We start from the raw sequence: 12510 nt of genomic DNA on the forward strand, positions 1-12510 counted from the left end.
TATGGTTGGTGTGGAATTTGTTTGTGGTCGAGGCCTTCTCCTTCTTAGCTTGTGTGGGGTGGCTGACAGTTTCGCAGGGCTGGCTCCTACTGGTTAATTCAAGGTTGGCATCAAGATTGCTTTGGCTCACGGTTTGTTGGAATGGTGCGAGAAACACAGTAGGATCGTATTGGGGGTGTCTTCTTGTGCATTCATCATGCATCTAGTTCCGTAGAGTTCTCGCTCCCAACCCCTGAGGATGGGTGTCTCAACCAATCGGGGTGGCTCAGGCAACACATTGGAGGTGGTGCAGGGGGATAGGACTGTTGCAAGATCCAAGCGGGGAGGGTGTGTCGGTAGCGGTGTGGTCAGGGCATCGTTTAGAGATCGAGGTGGCAAGGGTGGTGCAGGCTCCAAGAAGGGTGGTCGTGCAACTAATGACAACAAGGAAGGCACTGTGGCTCGTGGCCCTGGAGTAGGCATGTGAGGTCAGAGTAGAAGGTCGGGGTGTTCTAGCCTTTCAGGGCGCTCAGCTGTTGGCCAACAGATTTGTCCTGCCACCATTCGCAACATGTTACAGTCTATTCTAGATTGTCTAGAATCATACAACATGACCAGAAAGGAAGAGCATGAGGTTTTCATCACTATGCTTAACCAACTGCATTACTTTCAATGCGATGTCATAGAAAGTATTGTGGTGGTTTGGAGGGGGGGAATTTGCTAGCATAGGAGGTCGAGAAGTTGGAATCGTGGTTGGCTTACTTTGAGAAACATGTTAGTTGTTCATATCTTCTTCCTCCCCCACTAGGGAATGGGCCAGATAATCCAACATCAATTACTTCTGATGATTGAGTATGGTCACATGTTTTCTTTTGGTTCTGTTTGTCTTTTGGTGCTTTTGGCATGTTAGGCTTTGAACTTCTAATTTTCTTCTCTTACTATTCCTTTGTAATATGGTGATAGCATTGGTCAACAAACCCAGTCAGAGTGAGACCACTTGCATTTTGATATCTATGTACTATATTTTATTAATGAATAGAACCTCAATTATTAAAAAAAATTGAGAATAAAACTTTAATGAAAATATGAACTAAAATTTGAACCTCCAACCTTGTGGTTAACAACCACATACTCTAACCAACTCAACTATTCCAACTACTATAAAAACAAAAATGGTAATGTGACCCAAATGTTTTTTAATGAAGAGACAATTCAACCCATTTACAATAAATTTGTTTCCCTAAACTTACTAGTGTTTTGTTAAATGATATCATTCCCTTTAATTATGAGAGCTTTGTTAAATCTTTTAGTCCATTTAAAAAAAATACTAAATTTTGAAAAAATAAGTAAATGAAAGGAAAAAAATTTTGTGAATAAATGAATTAACAAAATTGTTAAAATTTCCCCTTTATTTCATTTTTAGACTAAATTAATTCAAATACTTTTCTTTTAAAAAAATTTAAGAAGGCTACCCAGGGGGAGGAATTTCTCGGACGGTCAAAAGTGGCCAGAATCCGACCATTTTTTTCTAGAAATCTGGCAGTAGCAATGTTTGAATTATGTTTTTGATGGTGGAAATGGATTCAGCACCATCAAAAACCTTTGGGGCACCCAAATTCTTGAAGTTTGACAACCATAACCTGGGTTTACCAAAATCCCTGCCAACCCAAAATCTTGAAGTTTGACAACTATAACCTAGGTTTACCAAAATCCCTGCCAAATTTTATGAATCTTGTCGGAATTTTCATAATTTTCAGAGCAAAAAAGCAAGCTAGTTAGACTACAATTTTTTATTTATTTAAATATGATAAGAATATTTTTAAATGATATAATTAATTTGGGAATTTGATGTTTTCAACCCATATTAAAACAACCCAAATCACTAGAATTTATAAATAAATAAATAAATTTTAGTGAAATTTTACTTGAAATATGTGAACTTTGTTAAATCTTTTAGTCCAATTTAAAACAAAAAAATATAAAAAAAATAAATAAATTTTGGAAAAAAAATAAAGGAAATAAAATTTTATTTTGTTAAAAAAACGAATTAAAAAGACTAAATTTTCCCACTTATTTCATTTTTAAACTATATTAATTAAATTTTTTTTTTAACCTTTTATTTAAATGTTATAATTAATTTTGGAAAAAAAATAAAAATGAATGTGAGTGAAACATTATTGAAAATATGAATTCAAAAACAGGTTGAGTTTATCCACTTATGAAGTCATTTCATATTTAGACTAGATTTGTTTAAAAATCTTTGTGGAAATTCGAATTTTTCATAAACTTTCACTTTGTGAAAACTTGAATTTTTTCATAAACTTTCTGGAAAATGAATTAGACATTTAATTTTTAAAACCTTTGATGTAACTGGATACCCCTTTTTTTTTCAGAAACCTTTGATGTAACTAGATACCCTTGTTTTTTCCAGAAACCTTTGATGTAACTGGATACCCTTGTTTTTTCCAGAAACCTTTGATGCCCTAAAACAAGGGACATGAGGCTTCTGGAAAATGAATTAGACATTTAATTTTTCCAGAAACCTTTGATATAACTGGATGCCGTTGTTTTTTCCAGAAACCTTTGATGCCCTAGAACAAGGGGCATGAGGCTTCTGGAAAATGAATTAGACATTTAATTTTTAAAACCTTTTATGTAACTGGAAACCTCTTGTTTTTTCCAGAAACCTTTGATGTAACTTGATGCCCAGAACAAGGGGCATGAGGTAGATTTGTTTAGAAAACTTTGTGGAAATTGAAATTGTTCCTAAGCTTTCTAGAAAATTAAAACCTTTGAACTCACTGGATGCTTTAGAAGGCGGGCTTGAGCCTTCGACGTTGTTGTTAATAACCACCCACTTTAACCACCTAAGTCATTCTAGCAACAACAATAAAAGGGCTTGAGCCTTTGAACTTGTCGTTAATAGTCGCCCGCTTTAACCATCTAAGTCATTCTAGCCACAACAATAAAATAGGAATGCCACCAAAAAAAACTAATAAATTAATAACTAAATAAATTCACCTCACTCTTAATAAAAATTCTTCCCCAAAGTTAATAGGTTTTGTTAAATGATATGGTTCTCTTAAAATAGGAGAGTTTTGTTAAAAAATTTAGTCCAAGGAAAATACTAAATTTTGAAAAAATAAGTAAAGGAAAAGAAATTTCATTTGGTTGAAAAAATGAATTTTCCTACTTATTCTATAACTCTCTTTAAAATATAAGAAGAATATTTTTAAATGATATAATTAATTTAGGAATTTAAGGTTTTTAATCCATATCAAAACAACCCTTAAATTATGAGAGCTTTCTTAAAAAAATTGAAAAAATGAAAAAAACTTGTTGAAAAAACAAATTAAAAAAAGGTTGAATTTTTCTACTTATTTCATTTTAAAATTAAATTGGCTATTATTATTTTTTAACTTCTTTAAAATGTGATAAGAATGTTTTTAAATGATATAATTAATATGGGAATTTAAAGTTTTCAATCTATATTAAAATACGCAAAATCACTAGAATTTTGAAAAAAAAAAATCTAAATTAGATAATTGTAAAATTTTACTAGAAATATTAGAGCTTTGTTAAATCCTTTAGTTCATTTAAAAAACAACACTAAATTTTGAAAAAATAAGTAAATGAAGGAAATTTCACTTTGTTGAAAAAATGAATTAAAAAAGGTTGAATTTTCCCACTTATTTCATTTTTAAATTAAATTGGTTATTTTTTCCTTTTTACTTCTTTAAAATGTGATATGAATATTTTTAAATGATACAATTAATTTGGGAATTTAAGGTTTTTGATCTATATTAAAACACCCAAAATCACCATAATTTTGAAAAAAATAAAAATAAACTAGATGATCGTGAACTTTTATTGGAAACATGAGGGCTTTGTTAAATCCTCTAGTACATTTTAAAACAGAAATAAATAAATAAAAACACTAAATTTTGAAAGAATATGTAAATGAAAGGAATTTTTATCTTGTTGAAAAAATGAATTCAAAAAAGAGTTGAATTTTCCCATTTATTTCATTTTTAAAGTAAATTGGTTAAACACCATTTTTTTTAAAGTCTCTTTAAAATGTGATAAGAATATTTTTAAATGATATAATTAATTTGGGAATTTAACGTTTTCAATCCATATTAAAACAACTCAAATCACTAGAACTTTGGAAAACAAAAAAACCAAATCTAAATGAGAGTAAAACTTTACAAAAAATATGAACTCACTGAAAACGTTGAAGTAAGTGATTGTATTATATTGAAAAAGCATCGCAGATGGATTATGGATGAAGTGATTCGATGGAGAAAATTTGGAGAAGTTATGCTACAATTTCGAGATGGTGAAGGTAACAAAACCAACCATAGTCACTTAACACCATGAATCTTAGGTTGGGAGGGGGGATTCCATCATTTCGAAATGTTTTGGCAAAAAAACCCTTTGTTGAATGATAGGAGGACCCTTGTAGGAGGAACATCAGGAGCAATATAAAACCCCATACTGGGAGATAAATGGAAAGAAGGTTTGAAAGGACAATGCATTCCTAAAGCTTCAAAAAGCCCATGTTTTGTAATTCCACAAAATTGTTTGGATGATCATAGAAAGCGTATGAGGGATCATGCATTCATTTTCATATTCATTGATAGATGGCCTATGGAGAGGGAATTACAAAGATGGATAAAACAAACTTGGCAACCAAAGGGGGAAGTTGATCTGAGACTCGAACCAAAAGGGTTCTTTATAGTCATCTTCTCTAACTTGGAAGATAAAGAAAGAACTAGTGAAGGAGGCCCATATTTTTACAATAGCATTGGTCTCTATATAGACACTGGGAAGCATGTTTCAATCTTGATAAGGAATAATTTCAAGTACCCCTGTCTGGGTGTGCCTGTACTTTTTTCTGGTGACTTTTGGATTCCAAAAATATTTGAGGGCATAGGTCAGGCATTAGGGTGTTTTTTGAATATTCTAGATATTACTAGATGAGGGAAAAACATGTCATATGCTCGATTGTGTGTCTATATGAATATTTCTCAACCCCTACCAGAGTCTATTGAGATGGATTATCAGGGGGAAATATCGCACTAGTCAATAGATTATGAACATGTGCCCTTCAGATGTCGCTATTGTCACCAACATGGACACCTCTTTTGTGATTGTAGACAGAGAAGATAGGAACAAAGGAATGGTAGTGACTAGAATGTTGATGGGTTTACCAAGGTTGCACCCAGAAGAAGGTCTCAAAAGGGATGGTCTGGTCAAATTCAAAAGTTAGATGCAAACCCAAATTCCTTCATGGCCCTAGAGGCAGTGGAGGTGGTGGAAGAAGAACCCTCTCACCATGAAGATATTTTGATGAAGGAAAAGTCATTGTCCCTAGAGAAATATACTCATATGCAACAAAGGAAGGTGGAGGAAGGCACACCACCGTCAGGTGACTTTAACTATTTTGACTTACTATGGATTGAGGAAGTGGTGTAGCTTATGCAACAAGACCCAAAGAACTCTACAAGCGAGGATCAATATTTGGTGACCATGGTGAATGAATGGGCTCACTAGGATATGGGGGAGCTCATAAAAGAAATTAAAGAACAATATGTTGTGGCCTATATAAATTGGAAAACAAAAATACTTCAAACCCTAGGAGAGGGTCAAGGTCTGTGGTCCGTCCAAGCCTTCAAGGTCAAAGGTAAGTAGACTATCATTAAAGACCTTACAAAAAACCTCAAGAAGAAAGGGCGGAAACCTAGGAAGGAAGTGCTTCAAAATTTAAGTGAAAACCTTATCAAATCAGGCCAAGTAGCAGCTATGCCAGAGGTATTTCGACCTCTAACAACCCATTCCTCATGAAGATTCTATCATGGAACATAAGGGGACTAAACAGTAAGGGGAATAATTTATATCTCAAAGAACGCATTCAACTGGAAAAACTAGTGATAATAATGTTGCAAGAAACAAAGATTCTAGGGGTTAAATTTCCCAAATTTGTAGATAAATGTTGGAAAGATGTAAATACATGGCCCTTGATGCTAAATGAACTCCTAGAGGATTGGAAATTATATGGAACCTGCAAGAGGTAGCCTCTTAGGATTGGATGGCAATTCAGGTAATCCTGATTGGAAGGTTCCGACATACTAGGACAAGAGAGCTAGTCTATCTCATGACTGTGTATGATCATCTTATAGCATTTGATAGACGCCCCTGTCTAGACAAACTATTGGAAACTAAAAAATTGATAGGGGATTCCTTGTGGGTGGTCGATGGATATTTTAACCTTATCAAGCCATTGAAGGAGAAACGAGGAGGGGTATGTTGATTGGACCCAGTTTTGGTCCTATTTGACAGTTATATAGAGCAATTACATCTAATGGATATCTAGACCATAAAAGGACTATATACTTGGAATAATAGGAGAGGGGGAAAGCATCAAATAGAAAGTCATTTAGACTGTTTTATTCTCTCTAAGGGTATTGTGCATAAGGATATTTTCTTTGAAGCGACTATTCTACCATGCACAGACTCTGATCATTGGCTTATTAGACTTGAGATGTATTTGAAGGAGGCTCCTCTCAATCCCCATTTTCACTTCGAAAGCTTCGGGTTAAATGATCTGGGATTCTTAGAGAACCTACAACTTTGGTGGAAAGACAAATGTTCAAGGTATGACTAAGATGCATACCTTTCAACTAAAGATCAAGGTGATAAAAAACAAAATAATAATTTGGAATAAGAAAGAGTTTGACAACATTTTTTAGGACAAACTTAAGTTGGATGGACAAATGCGAAATATCCAGCAATGTATCATTTTTGAAGGGCAATATCGTCAGCTTATTGCAGAAGAAGCCAATACTCTTAATATGTTGGATCAACGTAGACAACAAGAGGAAATACTATGGAGGCAAAAATCATGGGTATAATGACTAAAGGAAGGGGAGAGAAATTATCATTTCTTCCACAACTCAAAGTTGCAGAAGATCCATAACAACTGCATTTTCTCTATTATGGTGGCATATGGAGAGAGGAAACTTGCACATGGTGACATAGAGGAAGAATTGATAGGTTACTTCCAAGGTATTTTGACGAAACATTCTTCCCCACCTCAATCAACTATTCATTTTGTCACCTCATATATTCAAAGTTTGGTCAATAGGGATCAAAATAGGGCTCTTATGAGACCCATCACTTATCAGGAGGTACAAACGGCGGTCTTAAACCTGCTGAAAAATAAGGTCCCTAGCTTAGACAACTTTTCTTCAATTTTTTTAAAGGTTGGTTAGAAATTTATATGTCCGAAGATTTATGAAGTGGTGGAGGAATCACTACAAACTCATTCAATTCTCCCTACTCTAAATGCAACCTTTCTTTATCCTCATTCCAAAAGAAGGAAACTTTGATGATCCCGGTGGTTTTCGTTCAATAGCATTATGTAATGTTTTTTATAAAATAATCTCTATAATCATTACAAGTCGGTTGAAGCCATTATTTCTAGGTTTTATATCACAAGAACAGATAGATTTTGTTGAAGGAAATCTCATCACAAATGGTATTATCACCGTGCAGGAGACTATCTACTCCCTACAACATTCTAAATACTCAGGTATGTTTATTATGTTAGATATTTCAAAGGCCTATGATCGAATTAGTTGGACCTATATGTTACAAGTTTTAGAAACTTTTGGTTTTTCGGAGAAACAATTGGCCTAGATAACATCATTGATATCATCCCCTTTTTCTCAATTCTCATCAATGGCTCACCCATGAAAATGTTCGTCGCCTCCAATGGTTTGAGACAAGGAGACCCATTATTTCCTTTCCTTTTCATTTTGGCTATAGAAGGTTTGGGTAGGATGTATAATTTCCTATGTGCTCAAGGATTTATCTTAGGTTTGAGATAGTATGGTGATGATTTTCCTCTCATTTATTGGCAGTTTATTGATGATGTAGCACCCTTTCATCCTCCCACCCTCAAGGAAGTCTGCGTAATTAAACATATTCTTATCAATTTTATGGAGGCTTCAAGGATGAAAATCAACAAGGAGAAAACCAATATTTTCTTCTTTAATTGCCCAGAGATAGTTCAAGTCTACCTCACAAGAAAATTAGATTTTTGTTGGGCTCACTTGCCATCAAAATATCTAGGAGTTCCTATAGACTTTTATTATAATAGAGTGGCAACATGGGAGGATCTATTTGAGTGTAAACGTAAGTGGATCAGTAACTAGGCTTTCACAACATTAAACCTTATAGGGCATTTGGTACTCACCAAAGCAGTCTTATAAGAAATCCCCAACTATCAACTAGCGGTAACGCCTATCCCAAAAATAGTTTGCCGCCGCCTTCGCTCGTTATGGATAAAATTTATATGGAAAGGAACCTATAAGGCTCAAAAATGGGCGCTAGTTAATTGGGACACACTCGTTCTCCCTAAGAGACTGGGCGTCTCGGGATTGAGAGACCCTGAAATAATTAGTAAAGCATATGGTATGAAGTTATGGTGAGCCTAGATTCAAGGGGGTTCAGAAATCTAGAAAAGAATATGGCTTAAAAAATATGTGCCATTAACAACATAGGTGGCACGGCTAAGCTTTCAAGGCAATAAGGTAAAGGATCATGGATTTTTCTACGAGCTCAATAATGTCAGGAACTAGTAAGGAAGTTCTCCTTACGGGATATTAAAAGAGGCATGATGAAATCCTTTTTGGAATATGCATGGAAAAATCTTCCTCATCTATACAATAATTTACAATCACTCCCTATCAAAACAACTACTCAGAGTTCTGGAACACACAAGGTCTCAGAATTATGGTTCCCTACAGGTGGTGAGTTACTCTGGAGATAGTGGAAGGGTAGAGAGGATTAGGGTAATTTGCAATATCACTTTCCATGGCAAGAACTTGATTTAATCCTCAAAGATAGAAAAATCATATTTTCTCTTAAGAATGACATATTGAGGTGGGGACAACAATCCACAAAAGTGTTATCTCTTAAAGAAGCTTACTCCCTCCTAGTAGATTGGGGATCGTAATACTACGAGGAAGTGTGGAAATGGATATGGGAAAGATCGTGGTGGCCAAAACTATCAATCTTCATGTGATTTTTAGCTTGAGGGCACACACTTACTTGGGACTGGATCTGTAGGAGAGGTTTTAGGGGTCTGTCTTTCTGTACATTATGTCATCAAGCAGAGGAGATAGTGAATCACCTCTTTCTCTCTTGTCCTTTTTCCAAGGAGATTTGGGAAATCATTCCCCAAATATTCAAGTGTGATTTCTCATCTTCAGATGATCTCATGACTCTACTAAAAAATTGGATCCAATAAAAATACCAGAATCCCATTGTTGCAAGGGTCTGGAAATTAGTTTTGGGATTCATATTATGGAATATATGGAAGGAATGAAATCTTCGTTTATTCCAAATGAGACGTCACCAACTTGATCAGATAAAGGAAATTATTGTTGTCAACATAAGAGAAACCATATTATCATCCTAATGGAGTACGGAGAATTGTCAAATTGATGAATCAAAATTTTTCATTCTAAAGGCCCCTAATATCACTACTTTAACGACGATGTCCATTGTATCCCTGTTACAAAAATCATTTCTACCCATTGCATCAACATATACACCACCTCCATCCACCTTTATTCAACTCAATTTTGATGGTGCATCTATTCAATCTCATCCACTACATTTATTTGTATGCTATAGTGGTGTTACCACTAATAACCTAGCATAATTCCTAGTAGTATAGAAGGGCTTGCAAATTGCAGCTAGACGAGGTTTTGGATTGCTCCAGATCCATGGAGACTCTCAAGTAGTAATTCATTTCATTCAGAAACTACATAATGGACTATCCCCACATAAAAGGGTGAGGATTTGGCATTTATAGGATGTAGTATCCAACATCAATGATATTCTTCCCCATTTTCACTACATCATTCTCCATCATACTCATAGGGAAAGGAACAAGGTGGCAGATGAGTTAGCAAATCGGGGATGTAGGGAAAGCAACCTTAAATTGGACAACACATGGTTAGTGCTCTCAGAAAGGGGTGATATGGATAATTAAAGTCTTAATATAGAATGATGTGGCCACATTAGCAATAGTCCCTAATGGGGGTGATCCCACCAAGACAAACCCTGAAAACCAGCATGATTAAAATGTCGAGGAGGAGAATGGTGCAAGGCTTGATGTGATTATTACCTATGCAGCGCTCACCACCTGTATGCTTGAAATCATCATGGTGCTCCTGCTGGAACTCATGCCTCTAAGTTCCCTTGCCCAGTCTTGTCATTATAAATGTGACCGCGAGGGTGGTTATATGAGGTAGTACGAGGGTGTTTGGTTTTGTAGTCTCATTCGGGGTGGAGTTATGACAATCTTCTGACACGATTCATTCTAGTGATCAACTAAGATATTTGACATAACATTCCTCACACCTATTCATAAGATCACAATGCCTGAGAAGGTGGATGGTATAGATTGTTATGTCAGGCTTGCCAAATTTTTATTCCGTGACCCCACATTCACTCTAGGATCACCCTTCTTGCTAGTCACTGCATGCTTGATGGACCTTTATAGCTGCATGGGGTTCTATCCTTAGTTTCAAATTAGTTATGACATTTGGGGTGGTGGAGCACATATTACAAGCTCAGACATGTAGCTCTGGTATCTCTGTTACACTTATCCAATTTCAATTACTTCTCGCCATTTTTATGTTGATTCTAAGGTTATGGTAGATGATGTATCAGTATAATTAATGATTGGCTGGAATTATCTTGTTAGTTATGTCACACTGAAACTAGGTCAATTTTTTTTGTTTTGTTCCTTCACAACACCAGAACAAGGCCATCCTTTGAATTGGTGGCAGTATTTTCACCTTCGTTGCTACAAAGCTCTGAACTCACTGGTGTATATTTCTCCTGCTTGTCCGAGTCTGCGGGGTTTGGTATCTGGGGTCCTTCTCCATCTGGTTCTAAAAGAGAGACTTGGGAGAGGTCTCATATTGCGCCTCCTTCTCTGGTCCTTTACTCCACTGTTAATTGGCCAATTATAATTCAAGGTGTTGACCCCGTCATAATCATCCCCATTCTACTATTGCTTCCTACCCTGGGTGTCTGGTCTGGAGCTACACCTCTAGTAGGTACCCACATGTTTTCTCCAAAGGTCTTGCAAGTCACACTACCAACTTTCTCTCTGATCCACATTACCTTAACTATTTGGGGTGATACCTCATTTCCTGTTGTTGGAGTCCTAACACTTTCTCTCATAAGTTATTACCATTATACACTTGGGTTCTACTCTTGGCTCTCCAATAATTGTGTTTTTGGGGGGCACCTTCAGCTTGATGGCTCCTCGACAACATCAACTCAGTTGGAGAGATGAGTGGTAAAACTCCTATTAATCAACACATAGGATCTTCGGATGGGACCCAGTGATGAATTTATTTGACACTATCCCTCTAGAGGGTAGAAGAGAGATTCTACTCTTAGAATCGAAATATTTTGGTGGGAAGTCATATTTCTTAGATTCTAAAGTCTCTGGACATAAATGCAATTGGGTTTCGAATCCGAGGCAGATAAGGAAACATTGTCTTCATTCCCTACATTCCATTAGTTTGCACCAGCAGCTTGGCATCCTCCTACGCATGGAAATAAGGGATAAACAAGTTGATAATTATCATTTGTTTGCTAGACAAGAAGATATTAAAAGATTCCTAAGGAATCTCCACTTCAGCTTGGATGATATTGAAACTAGGTTGACTAGAGTGGAGAAATGTGTGGCCTCTCCCTCTGAAATTGATTCAATGGAGGATCATGTGGAAGAACATGAGGCTCTAATGGTTATAAACTGTTGAAAATGGCAACAAGAAATGATAAAAATAGAAGTGCTAAAAATAACACTACTATAAATAGCATTTCAGGTACCAGTGCTGGACTAAGCAACAAGGAATGAAAAATGGAAGTGCTAAAGATAACATTGATATTTTTAGCAGTTCGGGATAGATTCCTATTTTAGTTAGTCCCTGAACTAAAATAGTGAAGTAAAATTCAAATTTGATCTTAACAACTATTTGTAAAATAATTAATTAATTCATCTTGAGTTAATTAGTTAAGGAAAATAAAACATGAAGTCTATGTGGGGACATACAACAGTTTCTCCATTAATTGAGGAATTTATCCATCAGTTAAAGAGATAAGGATGAGTTGTAATATTGAGTTGAATTAGTTGGCTCAGTTAACTGAGTCAAGTCTAGTTAGATTAATTCAAACAATTTGCTTAATTAATTGTGAATTCAGTTAGTTAAGGCTTGCATGCATGTAACTGCTGCACTTCAGATAACTGAATATTCTCTCATAAATAACTCATGCATGTCAATTCAGACAGAGACCCAGTTGAGATCAGAGGAGGGACAATGTACTATCAGTTGGATGGATTTTTCCTATAAAGGAAACTCATCCATGTAGAAGGATTTATCTCCTTCAGGATTGTGCAGTTACTACTGGGCCAAGTGAGTAGTGTGAGGTGGGAAT

The sequence above is a fragment of the Pinus tabuliformis genome, chromosome 4_1, assembly GCF_031772625.1.
Source record: "Pinus tabuliformis cultivar Carrire ecotype Pingquan chromosome 4_1, CPIR1, whole genome shotgun sequence".
NCBI lineage: Eukaryota > Viridiplantae > Streptophyta > Pinopsida > Pinales > Pinaceae > Pinus > Pinus tabuliformis.